Source organism: Perissodus microlepis, chromosome 10 (genome assembly GCF_051167445.1).
Source record: "Perissodus microlepis isolate ML-2025 ecotype Zambia chromosome 10, ASM5116744v1, whole genome shotgun sequence".
NCBI lineage: Eukaryota > Metazoa > Chordata > Actinopteri > Cichliformes > Cichlidae > Perissodus > Perissodus microlepis.
Window position 1 is genome coordinate 17,323,674 of NC_140470.1, and position 18,352 is coordinate 17,342,025.

Genomic DNA, 18,352 nt, shown 5'->3' on the forward strand with positions numbered 1-18,352 from the left:
ATATGGAAAACATGTTGATGCAGAAACATTTATTGAAGCTTCTGAGTTATTTGTGTAATCTTCTCCCGAAGTTCTCAGATAGATTTGGCCTTTAGATTGGGAATTTAACATCTTGTACAAAATTAAAGTTTTTAATTTAAGTTTGGTAGAATTCTATTTCAAAGAAAAACACGATTCTCTGCTAAGTTAATGACATCACATTCTACATTCTAAGCAGATGACATCACACTCAATTTGCTCTATCAGATCAAAGGAGCACGTGACATCTCAAAAGTCCTTAAATAGGACCACAGCGTGCTCTCAGTATGTCTCAGAACTGTGCGACTCTTTAGGAACACACCACGAGCCAACCTTTAGGAAAACGATTTGAAACGTTCAGTGTATGCAACGAAAACAAGTCCAAACCCTGATCAAATAGAAAAAAATCTTCATTGTACATTGTAAGAGCAAAGACAAGAAGAATGCAGAGTATGCAGCAAAACGTTGATCCCCAGGAAGGAACCTCATCGGCCGCTGTTCGCCCTAACACAAAAGCGAAGCAGCCAAACCCAAAGCAAAGAGGGAAAAACCGGGCACCAAATGAGGTGACTTCATCTGCCAAACCAAAGGGTGAAAATAAGAATAAAAAGCAAAAAAATGCAAACCCCAGAGCCAGAAACCCTGGACCCAATCGAGGGCATGGGCCACATCAGCCCAATCCCCACTTTAACCCCAATAATGGGCCTGGGCAGCATTGCTACAATCCACACTTTTTACCGAACCGAGGGCCTGTGCCACATCAGCCCAATCCCCACTTTAACCCCAATAATGGGCCTGGGCAGCATTGGTACAAGCCACACTTTTTACCGAACCGAGGGCCTGTGCCACATCAGCCCAATCCCCACTTTAACCCCAATAATGGGCCTGGGCAGCACTGGTACAAGCCACATTTTTTACCGAACCGAGGGCCTGTGCATCATCAGCCTGACTTTAGAACCAATGATGGACCATCTCAACCACAGCCTAATCCTCACTTAATGCCAAATGATGGCAAACGTCCACATAGTGAGACCGATGAAATGGCTGCACTGAGATTCCACCTGCAGGAGGCTCAGCACATGAGTAAAACCAATCTCTACAATATGACAGCCGCGAACCACAAAGCCTCTGCGGCTAAAACACAAAACGATTGGCTTCGCCTGAAGCTACAGTGCTGCAGAGGAAATGCTGAGAAAAAAATTCTTGAGCTCAAAAAACAACTGGAACAGGCTCACAGAAGCAGACCCGAGGAGAATCTCACCCCTGATGTGCCTGAGGCTCCTGTTCAAAACAGCAACACAGCTGTCACAGCTGCAGAGCTGAGTGTGGACGCTTCAACACAAACTACAGAAGCTCCGCACACAGACTCTGCAGAGGTGAAAACTGTTCGGGAAGCTGAGTTGGAGGTCCAATGTAAAAAACAGCAGGAAGAGATCGAACAACTCCGCGAGCAGCTCCTCAAAACACAGAAAAACCTAGAAGAGGAAGTTGCAAAACGTAAAGAACAGGAAGAAAGAGCCTCCTGTGAGTTCGCTGAGCTCATAGTCAAATTCTGCCTCAGTGAGGCTGTTTGTGAGGCAAATAATTTGGAGGTCCAAAACTTAAAAGAAGAGCTGGAAAAAACCAGAGCTTTCTACCTGGAGATTGTAACGAGGAAAAACCAGGAGAACGCAACAATCCGCAAACAACTCAAGAAAACAGAAGATGAAAAGATCATTCTTCAGGAGTCTTTGCGGTCTCTGCAAGAGACAATAAAAAAGGAAGAACCTGAGTCCAACGTTGGCAATCAGGATCATTCTCCAGCCAAAAAAGAGACCATAGATCAAAAAGAGACCAGGGTTAACAAAGCAGAAAATTCTCCAGCCCAAGTCGAGACACTCCAGGAGAATAAGCAAGAAAAAGAGGAGGCCAGTACTACCAAACCAGAAAATCCAGAGGCCCGAGATGACAACATGCAGAGAGAAAAGCCAAAAAAGAAAAAGAAGCGCAACTGGTTTCTGAGACTGTTCACTTAAGTGACTTCAACTCTGTCTCCTATAAAATCAAAGTTATATACAACTAAATATTAACAGTTACTTCAACTCCCTAAACATAAATTTTAAAGCATATTTGCTTTAATATTTAGTTGTGTATACATTTGTCATCGGCTCCACCCCTCCCAACCGGTCGCGGCAGATGGCCGCCCCTCCCTGAGCCTGGTTCTGCCGGAGGTTTCTACCTTTTTAAAGGTAGTTTTTCCTCCCCACTGTCGCCAAGTGCTTGCTCATAGGGGATTGTTGGGTTTTTTCTTTAATTCAGTTCAGTTCAATTCATTTGTATGTAAATACTGTTGAATTGAATTGAACTGAATTAAAGAAGATTTATAGGAGACAAAGTAAGTCACAGAGTGAACCAGGGTATTATAACATCTTACCCATAAAAATAAAAAATTGGATTAACCAAAACATCTGTTGTCTGAACCTGTAATTTTGTCTCATTTAAAACATGTAAAAATGTCAAATTAGAACAATCTAACAGCAGAAATAAAAATGTTTACATGCTGCTTGAAAACATTGTTCTGTGAATGATATCTACTGTATCTGTGCTGTTGATGCCTTTTGAAAGCATTCCTAATAGCATCTATCAAGTAATATGCCTTGCTCAATGGTTCATGGAAGTATTAACAGTTTTGGTAACTGACTTTGTAAATTGAAATTCTACAGCCTTACACTAGTAAACGCTTGTGCTACACACGGAAGACAGGTATAGTCAGCTCAGTATCCAGTGGGAAGTTTTCTCTTTGGCATCCACAGATGCAACAGCTCATAACTAAATGGTGCAAACAGAGGTGAATCCACCTAAGCAGCACTTGTACGATTGCCCCCCGGCTCCAACTCCCGGTAAACTGAAGACAGATTCAACCATCTGTGTGTTGAAAAATATTAATGAGTCCACACCGCATTTTCTTCTTAGTAATAGCCATGTAACAATAGAAATATAGAAACAGTAATTAATCAGATTACTAGTTACTGAAAAAAGTAACGGCCGTTATTCCCATCACTGATAATGACACGATTATTTGCATTTCCACTACTTATAAACTAGTGTCAGTATTTAATGATCAATATCCACAAATAAGAATTGGAAATAAATGGCACTGGATAAGCACAAATCTGACTGAGAACTTAAACTTCACCTTAATTTGTCTGTCTGTCCTGCTCACATCTCCAATGTTTGTACACGTTGTCATTAGCGTGTCTTCACTCAGCCACTCCACATCGGCCACACCGCTTTACTAACTAAAACACCGGGATCGGCACATAAGGACGCCGTCATAACCCGTCAACGACACTGATTAACGTTTATATGAATGTGAGTGGCATCGTTGGCTGGAGCAGCCAGTTACCGGTCACTCACTGACTCACACTCCAAAACAGCACAGAATCAATTGTTATGTATTTATTTTAATTCCAGGTTTGATTTTTTTCTGTTTTGTTTTGGGGGGTTTTGTGCGCAGTGCAGATTTTGTGTGCGCGGAGACCGTGTCAGCAGTGCGCAGCTTAGAGGGAAAAGTGCAGACAGATGCTTTATCCTTAACACTTTTTATTAGCCAGCTGTAATAAAGATCCGGTACATGGTAGGTGGCTATAATTGCAGGCAGATAGAAGCAAAGTGATGAATATTGTTTGGGACATTTAATTAATTAATTCTTAATGTTTGAAAGACCACAGATAATGAATTAAAAGGAAAACTGTTGCAGGTTATGGATGCGAGTGGAAGTGGTCCTCTGTGACATGACCACTGGGACAGAAGACTGGGCAGCTGAGCACTCCTCTGAAGCAGTACAAACTACAGAACTAACTGAACCTCCATCCGCTATATAAATGTGATATTAAAATAATATTAATACAAGAAATACAAACTTCTAATTCTAATGATTTCACAAAGCTTCAAATAGCTCCATGTGCTTGCTGATTATATTGTAGATGGATGACTTTCCTTACACACTTGGAAAAATGAGACATTACATTTAAATGAGATGTCTGTTCCCCCTGATGTAACCCAGCTCTGAAACAATTTGTCCAAAAACAACAACAAAAAAAACGCGTTAGCTTGTGTAAATCTGAACACATCTTCTTCAAGAGTGCAGTGCAGTGTACAACAACAACAACAAATCATCAATCTGTCGATCCACTCGACATCTATCAATTAAAAAAAAAAAAAGAAAGTAAGCTTTAAATTTGTCACGGTTTGGCATGGCAGACCGTGGGGGGTGTAGGGAAGGAGGACCCAGGCGCGGTGCTCTGTGTGCGAACAGTACAAAACAACAATAAATCCCCGTGTTTTCCCCAGACTCCCGTGTCGTGTCCTCCTAGTGCTCTCTGCTCCCGTGTCTGCACTCCCGGTGCTCGCTGCTCTTCAGGCCTTCCACGCTCCTCCTGCGGGAAACAATAGCGGCAGCTGTCAGGACACTAAACAATGGCAGGCATGCACTTAACGACAAAACCTAAACTGGATGATTAACGTGAAGTCTCAAGCAATGATCACCAGGCCCGAAGGCGCCTGCAAACCAGTGTTCATACACACACACACACACACACACACAAGCACGGAGAAAGAGCAGCAGCAACACCAAAAATACATATAATGTCACCAGTCCATGACTGCCCAGGGATCCTGGGCCGCCCAGACCCAGGACCCTGACAAAATTTCCAGTTGAACAGATCCCACCGCGCAGTCCTTTTCTTTTAAAAATAGTCCCTCCTCTTCCGCTCCTGTCCTGTGTTTCCTACATCATTCTCCATCTCTGAGTGATGTTATCTCATAGTCTTTTCTCTCCCTCGGTAATACTACAAATGTACATTTAGAATCAGAATCAGAATCAGAAAGGGTTTTATTGCCAAATGTTGAGCAGGTTTACAACATTAGGAAATTGCTGCGGTGCTTAGTGCAAACATACTGTCATAAATAACGCTTAAATAGACATGAGAAAAAAAAAATAAGAATAAGAATTAAAAGTGCTAAGTAGATAGATATATACATGAGTGCAGGTGGTGATCAGTGCCAAACATGGAATGATGCAGTGAACATAGCGTAGGGTCATGTGTTAGTGGTGGGAACAGTCATACGGTTATTGTTCATGTGTCCAACAGCAGAGGGGAAGAAACTGTTCTTATGGCGAGAGGTTCTGGTGCGAATGGACCGGAGCCTCCTGCCTGAGGGGAGCAGGTCAAACAGACTGTGTCCAAGGTGAGAAGGGTCAGCTGAGATCCGAGCTGCACGCCCCAGTGTCCTGGAGGTGTACAGGTCCTGCAGAGATGGGAGTCTGCAGCCAATCACCTTCTCAGCAGAGCGCACAACACGCTGCAGTCTCTGTTTGTCCCTGATAGTGGCTCCAGCGTACCACACGGTGATGGAGAAGGTGAGGATGGACTCGGTGATTGCAGTGTAGAATTGCATCATCGTCCGTGTTGGCAGGTTGAATTTCTTCAGCTGCCTCAGGAAGTACATCCTCTGCTGGGCTTTCTTAATGACGGAGGTGATGGTGGGCTCCCACTTCAGGTCCTGGGTGATGGTGGTACCCAGGAAGCGGAATGAGTCCACAGAGGTGATGAGGGTGTCAGTCAGGATGATTAGCTAGCTGGCACACTGTGTGACTGTAACTGCACAGAAGCAGTCTGTTTGCTGATATTTGTTGGACTGTTTAGAAGGTTACATGTGTATTACTGTTAAAGTATACAATCAAGAGAGGGTTTCACTTGTTTGTTTTTGGAACTTTGTTTAAAGTTGTAACTTTCACTGGTGTGATATCTCACCACTAGATGTCAGTAGAGTACAGACTGCAGTCAGCTGAGTTCTGTTGTCTTACCCCCTCTAAAGTGCATAATCCTAGCAATGGTGGCTGCAGGAGGACGAAAAACTGTGACTGGTTGATCCATATGGAGTGCAGGCTGTCAGTCTGCTCTTTACCTGAGCTCTGAATAGAGCTTTGTTAGTTACTGAAGGCCATTTCTGTCGAATGACAGTGATACTGAGCTGAGTTGCTGAGTTTGTCCTGAACTTCTTTTGTTGGTAAGTGCTGCTGTTTTTGTCACTGTAAGCCTCTGTTAGCTGGTGTTAGTAAAACTTTCATTGTTGGACGCTTAGAGAATAAATCCTCAAATGATGTGCGGGTATCACACTGTTTACCAGAGGGAAAGTGTGATTTTCTTAGGAGACTCAGTGATAATATTAGCTGGCAAAATGTTAGCTTATAACCAGCTGGTGTTGTTGTTATTAAGCCAGGTCGTTGTCAGCTGTCTGGAGGGTCACATGTCTAATCTTCTGACAATAAATAACTGCGAAAATGTCTGGAATCGTTAATAAAGACATTTGGGACAGTTGTTAAATTGTATAACTCTCTCAATGCTCTCTACCTGACCACCTAAAATTGAGCCTTCTGATAATATGATGTAACTGAGATTCATTATGGTCAGCAGAATTTCTTTTTATTGCTGAATGTTGGAGGCACTGCCTTTCAAAGCAGAGACGTCGCCCTGATAGGATGATCGCTCTGCTGCAAGGCTGACTCAGAGAGCAAGTTTAGAATAACCAGTTAACCTAACACATATGTCTGTGGATGTGGAAGGAAACCAGAGCACTGAGAGAAAACCTACATAAAGAAAAGGGAACAGATGGGCTGTGGATCTTTGTGCCCTTTACCACCATGCCAAGTACCAAATAATCATATAGCCCACTGTAGAGTAGCCAAATGTGGTAAAAGATATTAATTATTTTTCATGTATTAGTATTAGTAATGTTGAAAGACACATGTATATTTAACAGGCTGTATCACCTTTTTTTTTTTTTTTTTTAATAAAATTCAGATTTGTTTTGCAGCTCTATATAGATTCTTTTTGGCCACTAAAATGCTCAAAAATGATATTTTGGGAGCACAGGTTGCTCACCCCAGAAGTGGAATAGCTACTTCTGAGGAAAAACGTTCTGATTTGGCTTTCATGAAGACCAGAAAACAAAGAAACCCGAGTCTGACTACATGATTGTCCAACAATCATAATATTCTGGTTGTAAGGAAATGTACTCAAAGGAGAGTTCATGTATAAACCAAGAAGAATAGTGAAAAATATCTGATTTCAAATAGTGGGTTAATCAATGGAAGAAAAAAATGTAAGAAATTTAAGCACAGAAACAACTTGTTAAAATTGTGTGTGTGTGTGTGTGTGTGTGTGTGTGTGTGTGTGTGTTTGTATAAGCAACTGTTGTGCTATGAGGTACTCTGACGTCACCACTCGGTAGCATATTGCCTTTAGCGTGTTGACTAAAACCACAATATGGGCAGATAAAACAAGGAGTCATTCTGACCTTCATCTACAGGTGGATGATCTAAGATCATTTAATCACATAAAATAAAACTCAGTGAATTGTAAACGGATGTAAATAAAAGCTTGAATATGCATTTAACTTATAATGTGACCACTGTTTGTTTTTAACAATCGAATGCTCTCTGCTCTCTCGTCTTCAGCTTGTTCAGAATGCTGCAGCCCGACTCTTGACAGGCACTCGTAAACGTGACCATATTTCCCCAGTCTTGGCTCGTTTACACTGGTTTCCAGTATGTTCTAGAATTGATTTTAAGATTTTATTGCTTGTTTGTAAGTCTCTAAATGGATTAGCTGCCTCATAGCTCTCTGATCTTTTAACTAAAAACACTGCAAATAGAACTTTTCAGTCAGCTGTTACATTGCTTCTGATTGTTCCTAAAGCACAGAGGAGACCAAGCGTTTGCCTGACCCTTTGGAACAGTCTGCCTCTTCAAAGTAGGACGTCTCCACCACTTTAAATCCCGTCTGAAAGCACATTTCTACTCCCTAGCTTTTAATTGTGACTGAGTTTTTGTTTTGTTCTCTTTAGGTGTGTTTGTTTTACTTTTTGCTTTGTATAGCACTTTGGTCAACCTCTGTTGTTTTTAAATGTGCTTATAAATAAACTGATTGATTGATTGATTGATTGCTTGAATACTATAAAGTGTGTGAATGGGGGAAAAATACATTTTGGTTGTGTTGTTATGGGTGTTCTTCAGTTTATTTCATACAAAGGATGAATAATGAAGAAAAATATTCTCGATGTTTGCATTTTTATTGTTAAAAACATCTCAAGATGGTGCTCAGGCACATTTCCATAACAGATGGTGTAAGATCTTCATGCAGTACTGGTGAGACGATCGGTGGGACAGAAGGTTAGGCAAGTGGACACTCCTCTGTAGAAGGAAAAATGGAAAGTGTAAGGTGATCAGTGCACAACATCACTGTATTCCAAGCTGTTTTTATATAGAACTTCACCACCAATGTAAAAGTACCGCTTTTAGGAAGAAGGACAGTATTTTCAGGAAGGATGCCGGTCTGCAAGCAGAACTGCCTGAACTTCTCCTGCACCTCATCGCTGAGATCCAAACTACGTCCTGTGAAGCCACGTGATGTAAATCTGCTGCAGTGGGTGTAACTTTGCTAAACGGTTTACTGAACACAGCTAAATGCAACTTTACCAAATAGTCTGTTAATGACAAAGGTTTCATTCCCTCTGGTGTTGAAGGAATAGGTCAGGGCGTACTCATCATACTTCACATCAACCATAAGCATGTCACTCACATACCCCCAGTCTGACAAAAAGGAAAAAAGCAGAAGAGAATATGTGAAAAAACAATACTGGATGATGATGATGGGAAATTATTCGTTTCCTCTCTTTGTGGGCGTACTCACGCCGACTCTTGTATGTGAATTTTCCAGGCACCTCGGTCTTGTTGGCTAAATTCTCCATTTTCTGACATGTATCATTACTGTCGCAAAGACATCACATTAATCTCCAGTGTAAATATTTTAATGCTATTCAAATGATATTTGCTCTGTCTGTCCTCTCGCACTCACGTAAGACTGAAGAACGACAACTCAAGACCTCCATCTTCAGTTGGCGTAATGATGGCCGTGCCGGTCTTCATATTGGCTTTGCGACTGACAAACCACTGGCCATTAGAGCAAATTCCAGTCCGGTACCACTTACCTGCCATCTGTGGACACACAAATGGAAAGCATTGAGAATTAGACAGAAGCACAAGAGCTGTTTGTTGTAACACAGAATATGTATTATCACACAAAATCCAGCGTGAAACATAACCACATAACATAAATGGTGAAGTCATTATAAAAGTAAATTGTGCAAAGGTTAGCCTCCCGTGTAGACTGCTAAACTGTCTTGGGGGGGGGGGGGGGGGGGGGGGGAAGAAACCATGAGGGAGCACAGTACCACTCCCAGAAGGGTGCGAAGTGAAGCCATAGCTGCTGATAAGTGGAGAAATGATGATGGATGAGATCGCAAATGAAGATCTGGAAGTTGCTGCCTGGTGACTCTTTATATAGAAGAGTGAGATTATCTCCCCACCAACAGCTGCACTTATACAAACCCCAGGTTCTGTGACGGCTTTGAACGTGTGACATTTTATGCAAACACTTGGTCAGTTTCATAACCACAAAGTTTATTCCTGCAGGGGCAGAATTGTATCCACTGTGTCCCTTGAACTTTTCCACATTTTGTCACATTACAGCCACAAACATGAATCAATTTTATTGGAATTCCACGTGAAAGACCAATACAAAGTGGTGTACACGTGAGAAGTGGAACGAAAATCATACATGATTTCAAACATTTTTTACAAATAAATAATTGGAAAGTGGGGTGTGCGTAATTATTCAGCCCCCTTTGGTCTGAGTGCAGTCAGTTGCCCATAGACATTGCCTGATGAGTGCTAATGACTTAATAGAGTGCACCTGTGTGTAATCTAATGTCAGTACAAATACAACTGCTCTGTGACGGCCTCAGAGGTTGTCCAAGAGAATATTGGGAGCAACAACACCATGAAGTCCAAAGAACACACCAGACAGGTCAGGGATAAACTTATTGAGAAATTTAAAGCAGGCTTAGGCTACAAAAGGATTTCCCAAGCCTTGAACATCCCACGGAGCACTGTTCAAGCGATCATTCAGAAATGGAAGGAGTATGGCACAACTGTAAACCTACCAAGACAAGGCCGTCCAGCTAAACTCACAGGCCGAACAAGGAGAGCGCTGATCAGAAATGCAGCCAAGAGGCCCATGGTGACTCTGGACGAGCTGCAGAGATCTACAGCTCAGGTGGGGGAATCTGTCCAAAGGACAACTATTAGTTGTGCACTGCACAAAGTTGGCCTTTGTAGAAGAGTGGCAAGAAGAAAGCCATTGTTAACAGAAAACCACAAGAAGTCCCGTTTGCAGTTTGCCACAAGCCATGTGGGGGACACAGCAAACATGTGGAAGAAGGTGCTCTGGTCAGATGAGACCAAAATGGAACTTTTTGGCCAAAATGCAAAACGCTATGTGTGGTGGAAAACTAACACTGCACATCACTCTGAACACACCATCCCCACTGCCAAACATGGTGGTGGCAGCATCATGCTCTGGGGGTGCTTCTCTTCAGCAGGGACAGGGAAGCTGGTCAGAGTTGATGGGAAGCTGGATGGAGCCAAATACATGGCAATCTTGGAAGAAAACCTCTTGGAGTCTGCAAAAGACTTGAGACTGGGGCGGAGGTTCACCTTCCAGCAGGACAACGACCCTAAACATAAAGCCAGGGCAACAATGGAATGGTTTAACACAAAACATATCCATGTGTTAGAATGGCCCAGTCCAAGTCCAGATCTAAATCCAATCGAGAGTCTGTGGCAAGATCTGAAAACTGCTGTTCACAAACGCTGTCCATCTAATCTGACTGAGCTGGAGCTGTTTTGCAAAGAAGAATGGGCAAAGATTTCAGTCTCTAGATGTGCAAAGCTGGTAGAGACATACCCTAAAAGACTGGCAGCTGTAATTGCAGCAAAAGGTGGTTCTACAAAGTATTGACTCAGGGGGCTGAATAATTACGCACACCCAACTTTGCAGTTATTTATTTGCAAAAAAATGTTTGGAATCATGTATGATTTTAATTCCACTTCTCACGTGTACATCACTTTGTATTGGTCTTTCACGTGGAATTCCAATAAAATTGATTCATGTTTGTGGCTGTAATGTGACAAAATGTGGAAAAGTTCAAGGGGGCCGAATACTTTTGCAAGCCACTGTAAACATGTTTCTTTCTTCACCCATATCACTGGAAAAATGCTTACCTGTTGACAGCGTAACCAGCCCACAATACAGCGTGTTATTCGGCTTATTTTACCCCGCTGTGCTTAGTTGGGAGCACCATTTTTTCCTGAAACTGAAAAGAAAATTACTGAGCTGCTCACATATGTGTAGAAGGGCTTTCTAAACACTAAAATAATAAATCTGAGGCCAGATCTTTAAAATATTTTTGTTATGTGGTTCAAATGCGGATTTTTCTGAGTTGAAGAAGGACTTCTTTTACTGTGACAGCATGACTTTTCACTTCTTTCCTTTTCAGATGTTGTATTAACAGGAATAGTGAAGTGCACTGAATATACCACTGGATAGCATCAGAGGAGTTTTCAGCACTCATATTTTAAGCTTAGTCAAGACCAGATATTTAAGGAGCGGCTGTGGCAGCAGTTTGTTGCCTGATTATTGTCTCCTCTACAGCATTAACTCATGCACGCATCCCTGCAGTATTTATAAGTTTGCAAGTCTGACACAGAAAGCAAATAATTTATTTTGTCCTGAGTGAATGCCCCTTAAAACTCACCTATTTCAGACTTGCAATTTAATACTATACAATATAGCAAATCTGCAACTTGATAGTGTTAAATAAAAGGATTTTCTTTTAAACTTGAAGCTTTGAAAATCGTTCCTTTTTCCATTAGGACAGAAATTAATATAAATCAAATTTGTTTAGGCGAATAGAAAATATTTTTAAAGATGTATATGGAAAACATGTTGATGCAGAAACATTTATTGAAGCTTCTGAGTTATTTGTGTAATCTTCTCCCGAAGTTCTCGGATAGATTTGGCCTTTAGATTGGGAATTTAACATCTTGTACAAAATTAAAGTTTTTAATTTAAGTTTGGTAGAATTCTATTTCAAAGAAAAACACGATTCTCTGCTAAGTTAATGACATCACATTCTACATTCTAAGCAGATGACATCACACTCAATTTGCTCTATCAGATCAAAGGAGCACGTGACATCTCAAAAGTCCTTAAATAGGACCACAGCGTGCTCTCAGTATGTCTCAGAACTGTGCGACTCTTTAGGAACACACCACGAGCCAACCTTTAGGAAAACGATTTGAAACGTTCAGTGTATGCAACGAAAACAAGTCCAAACCCTGATCAAATAGAAAAAATCTTCATTGTACATTGTAAGAGCAAAGACAAGAAGAATGCAGAGTATGCAGCAAAACGTTGATCCCCAGGAAGGAACCTCATCGGCCGCTGTTCGCCCTAACACAAAAGCGAAGCAGCCAAACCCAAAGCAAAGAGGGAAAAACCGGGCACCAAATGAGGTGACTTCATCTGCCAAACCAAAGGGTGAAAATAAGAATAAAAAGCAAAAAAATGCAAACCCCAGAGCCAGAAACCCTGGACCCAATCGAGGGCATGGGCCACATCAGCCCAATCCCCACTTTAACCCCAATAATGGGCCTGGGCAGCATTGCTACAATCCACACTTTTTACCGAACCGAGGGCCTGTGCCACATCAGCCCAATCCCCACTTTAACCCCAATAATGGGCCTGGGCAGCATTGGTACAAGCCACCGTTTTTACCGAACCGAGGGCCTGTGCCACATCAGCCCAATCCCCACTTTAACCCCAATAATGGGCCTGGGCAGCACTGGTACAAGCCACATTTTTTACCGAACCGAGGGCCTGTGCATCATCAGCCTGACTTTAGAACCAATGATGGACCATCTCAACCACAGCCTAATCCTCACTTAATGCCAAATGATGGCAAACGTCCACATAGTGAGACCGATGAAATGGCTGCACTGAGATTCCACCTGCAGGAGGCTCAGCACATGAGTAAAACCAATCTCTACAATATGACAGCCGCGAACCACAAAGCCTCTGCGGCTAAAACACAAAACGATTGGCTTCGCCTGAAGCTACAGTGCTGCAGAGGAAATGCTGAGAAAAAAATTCTTGAGCTCAAAAAACAACTGGAACAGGCTCACAGAAGCAGACCCGAGGAGAATCTCACCCCTGATGTGCCTGAGGCTCCTGTTCAAAACAGCAACACAGCTGTCACAGCTGCAGAGCTGAGTGTGGACGCTTCAACACAAACTACAGAAGCTCCGCACACAGACTCTGCAGAGGTGAAAACTGTTCGGGAAGCTGAGTTGGAGGTCCAATGTAAAAAACAGCAGGAAGAGATCGAACAACTCCGCGAGCAGCTCCTCAAAACACAGAAAAACCTAGAAGAGGAAGTTGCAAAACGTAAAGAACAGGAAGAAAGAGCCCCCTGTCAGTTCGCTGAGCTCATAGTCAAACTCTGCCTCAGTGAGGCTGTTTGTGAGGCAAATAATTTGGAGGTCCAAAACTTAAAAGAAGAGCTGGAAAAAACCAGAGCTTTCTACCTGGAGATTGTAACGAGGAAAAACCAGGAGAACGCAACAATCCGCAAACAACTCAAGAAAACAGAAGATGAAAAGATCATTCTTCAGGAGTCTTTGCGGTCTCTGCAAGAGACAATAAAAAAGGAAGAACCCGAGTCCAACGTTGGCAATCAGGATCATTCTCCAGCCAAAAAAGAGACCATAGATCAAAAAGAGACCAGGGTTAACAAAGCAGAAAATTCTCCAGCCCAAGTCGAGACACTCCAGGAGAATAAGCAAGAAAAAGAGGAGGCCAGTACTACCAAACCAGAAAATCCAGAGGCCCGAGATGACAACATGCAGAGAGAAAAGCCAAAAAAGAAAAAGAAGCGCAACTGGTTTCTGAGACTGTTCACTTAAGTGACTTCAACTCTGTCTCCTATAAAATCAAAGTTATATACAACTAAATATTAACAGTTACTTCAACTCCCTAAACATAAATTTTAAAGCATATTTGCTTTAATATTTAGTTGTGTATACATTTGTCATCGGCTCCACCCCTCCCAACCGGTCGCGGCAGATGGCCGCCCCTCCCTGAGCCTGGTTCTGCCGGAGGTTTCTACCTTTTTAAAGGTAGTTTTTCCTCCCCACTGTCGCCAAGTGCTTGCTCATAGGGGATTGTTGGGTTTTTTCTTTAATTCAGTTCAGTTCAATTCATTTGTATGTAAATACTGTTGAATTGAATTGAACTGAATTAAAGAAGATTTATAGGAGACAAAGTAAGTCACAGAGTGAACCAGGGTATTATAACATCTTACCCATAAAAATAAAAAATTGGATTAACCAAAACATCTGTTGTCTGAACCTGTAATTTTGTCTCATTTAAAACATGTAAAAATGTCAAATTAGAACAATCTAACAGCAGAAATAAAAATGTTTACATGCTGCTTGAAAACATTGTTCTGTGAATGATATCTACTGTATCTGTGCTGTTGATGCCTTTTGAAAGCATTCCTAATAGCATCTATCAAGTAATATGCCTTGCTCAATGGTTCATGGAAGTATTAACAGTTTTGGTAACTGACTTTGTAAATTGAAATTCTACAGCCTTACACTAGTAAACGCTTGTGCTACACACGGAAGACAGGTATAGTCAGCTCAGTATCCAGTGGGAAGTTTTCTCTTTGGCATCCACAGATGCAACAGCTCATAACTAAATGGTGCAAACAGAGGTGAATCCACCTAAGCAGCACTTGTACGATTGCCCCCCGGCTCCAACTCCCGGTAAACTGAAGACAGATTCAACCATCTGTGTGTTGAAAAATATTAATGAGTCCACACCGCATTTTCTTCTTAGTAATAGCCATGTAACAATAGAAATATAGAAACAGTAATTAATCAGATTACTAGTTACTGAAAAAAGTAACGGCCGTTATTCCCATCACTGATAATGACACGATTATTTGCATTTCCACTACTTATAAACTAGTGTCAGTATTTAATGATCAATATCCACAAATAAGAATTGGAAATAAATGGCACTGGATAAGCACAAATCTGACTGAGAACTTAAACTTCACCTTAATTTGTCTGTCTGTCCTGCTCACATCTCCAATGTTTGTACACGTTGTCATTAGCGTGTCTTCACTCAGCCACTCCACATCGGCCACACCGCTTTACTAACTAAAACACCGGGATCGGCACATAAGGACGCCGTCATAACCCGTCAACGACACTGATTAACGTTTATATGAATGTGAGTGGCATCGTTGGCTGGAGCAGCCAGTTACCGGTCACTCACTGACTCACACTCCAAAACAGCACAGAATCAATTGTTATGTATTTATTTTAATTCCAGGTTTGATTTTTTTCTGTTTTCTTTTGGGGGGTTTTGTGCGCAGTGCAGATTTTGTGTGCGCGGAGACCGTGTCAGCAGTGCGCAGCTTAGAGGGAAAAGTGCAGACAGATGCTTTATCCTTAACACTTTTTATTAGCCAGCTGTAATAAAGATCCGGTACATGGTAGGTGGCTATAATTGCAGGCAGATAGAAGCAAAGTGATGAATATTGTTTGGGACATTTAATTAATTAATTCTTAATGTTTGAAAGACCACAGATAATGAATTAAAAGGAAAACTGTTGCAGGTTATGGATGCGAGTGGAAGTGGTCCTCTGTGACATGACCACTGGGACAGAAGACTGGGCAGCTGAGCACTCCTCTGAAGCAGTACAAACTACAGAACTAACTGAACCTCCATCCGCTATATAAATGTGATATTAAAATAATATTAATACAAGAAATACAAACTTCTAATTCTAATGATTTCACAAAGCTTCAAATAGCTCCATGTGCTTGCTGATTATATTGTAGATGGATGACTTTCCTTACACACTTGGAAAAATGAGACATTACATTTAAATGAGATGTCTGTTCCCCCTGATGTAACCCAGCTCTGAAACAATTTGTCCAAAAACAACAACAAAAAAAACGCGTTAGCTTGTGTAAATCTGAACACATCTTCTTCAAGAGTGCAGTGCAGTGTACAACAACAACAACAAATCATCAATCTGTCGATCCACTCGACATCTATCAATTAAAAAAAAAAAAGAAAGTAAGCTTTAAATTTGTCACGGTTTGGCATGGCAGACCGTGGGGGGTGTAGGGAAGGAGGACCCAGGCGCGGTGCTCTGTGTGCGAACAGTACAAAACAACAATAAATCCCCGTGTTTTCCCCAGACTCCCGTGTCGTGTCCTCCTAGTGCTCTCTGCTCCCGTGTCTGCACTCCCGGTGCTCGCTGCTCTTCAGGCCTTCCACGCTCCTCCTGCGGGAAACAATAGCGGCAGCTGTCAGGACACTAAACAATGGCAGGCATGCACTTAACGACAAAACCTAAACTGGATGATTAACGTGAAGTCTCAAGCAATGATCACCAGGCCCGAAGGCGCCTGCAAACCAGTGTTCATACACACACACACACACACACACACAAGCACGGAGAAAGAGCAGCAGCAACACCAAAAATACATATAATGTCACCAGTCCATGACTGCCCAGGGATCCTGGGCCGCCCAGACCCAGGACCCTGACAAAATTTCCAGTTGAACAGATCCCACCGCGCAGTCCTTTTCTTTTAAAAATAGTCCCTCCTCTTCCGCTCCTGTCCTGTGTTTCCTACATCATTCTCCATCTCTGAGTGATGTTATCTCATAGTCTTTTCTCTCCCTCGGTAATACTACAAATGTACATTTAGAATCAGAATCAGAATCAGAAAGGGTTTTATTGCCAAATGTTGAGCAGGTTTACAACATTAGGAAATTGCTGCGGTGCTTAGTGCAAACATACTGTCATAAATAACGCTTAAATAGACATGAGAAAAAAAAAATAAGAATAAGAATTAAAAGTGCTAAGTAGATAGATATATACATGAGTGCAGGTGGTGATCAGTGCCAAACATGGAATGATGCAGTGAACATAGCGTAGGGTCATGTGTTAGTGGTGGGAACAGTCATACGGTTATTGTTCATGTGTCCAACAGCAGAGGGGAAGAAACTGTTCTTATGGCGAGAGGTTCTGGTGCGAATGGACCGGAGCCTCCTGCCTGAGGGGAGCAGGTCAAACAGACTGTGTCCAAGGTGAGAAGGGTCAGCTGAGATCCGAGCTGCACGCCCCAGTGTCCTGGAGGTGTACAGGTCCTGCAGAGATGGGAGTCTGCAGCCAATCACCTTCTCAGCAGAGCGCACAACACGCTGCAGTCTCTGTTTGTCCCTGATAGTGGCTCCAGCGTACCACACGGTGATGGAGAAGGTGAGGATGGACTCGGTGATTGCAGTGTAGAATTGCATCATCGTCCGTGTTGGCAGGTTGAATTTCTTCAGCTGCCTCAGGAAGTACATCCTCTGCTGGGCTTTCTTAATGACGGAGGTGATGGTGGGCTCCCACTTCAGGTCCTGGGTGATGGTGGTACCCAGGAAGCGGAATGAGTCCACAGAGGTGATGAGGGTGTCAGTCAGGATGATTAGCTAGCTGCTGGCACACTGTGTGACTGTAACTGCACAGAAGCAGTCTGTTTGCTGATATTTGTTGGACTGTTTAGAAGGTTACATGTGTATTACTGTTAAAGTATACAATCAAGAGAGGGTTTCACTTGTTTGTTTTTGGAACTTTGTTTAAAGTTGTAACTTTCACTGGTGTGATATCTCACCACTAGATGTCAGTAGAGTACAGACTGCAGTCAGCTGAGTTCTGTTGTCTTACCCCCTCTAAAGTGCATAATCCTAGCAATGGTGGCTGCAGGAGGACGAAAAACTGTGACTGGTTGATCCATATGGAGTGCAGGCTGTCAGTCTGCTCTTTACCTGAGCTCTGAATAGAGCTTTGTTAGTTACTGAAGGCCATTTCTGTCGAATGACAGCGATACTGAGCTGAGTTGCTGAGTTTGTCCTGAACTTCTTTTGTTGGTAAGTGCTGCTGTTTTTGTCACTGTAAGCCTCTGTTAGCTGGTGTTAGTAAAACTTTCATTGTTGGACGCTTAGAGAATAAATCCTCAAATGATGTGCGGGTATCACACTGTTTACCAGAGGGAAAGTGTGATTTTCTTAGGAGACTCAGTGATAATATTAGCTGGCAAAATGTTAGCTTATAACCAGCTGGTGTTGTTGTTATTAAGCCAGGTCGTTGTCAGCTGTCTGGAGGGTCACATGTCTAATCTTCTGACAATAAATAACTGCGAAAATGTCTGGAATCGTTAATAAAGACATTTGGGACAGTTGTTAAATTGTATAACTCTCTCAATGCTCTCTACCTGACCACCTAAAATTGAGCCTTCTGATAATATGATGTAACTG

At 42.3% G+C, this 18,352-nt stretch overlaps 1 long non-coding RNA gene across 1 annotated transcript; it reads right to left on the minus strand.

The window, feature by feature from the left end:
- Positions 1–8,114: 8,114 nt before the first annotated feature.
- LOC146379186 (uncharacterized) lies at positions 8,115–9,220 on the minus strand. Its single transcript, XR_014801411.1, has 4 exons — positions 8,919–9,220; positions 8,754–8,830; positions 8,354–8,653; positions 8,115–8,254 (listed from the first exon to the last, which is right to left on the minus strand). It is a non-coding gene; the product is annotated as an uncharacterized LOC146379186 (long non-coding RNA).
- Between the last annotated feature and the right edge of the window lie 9,132 nt (positions 9,221–18,352).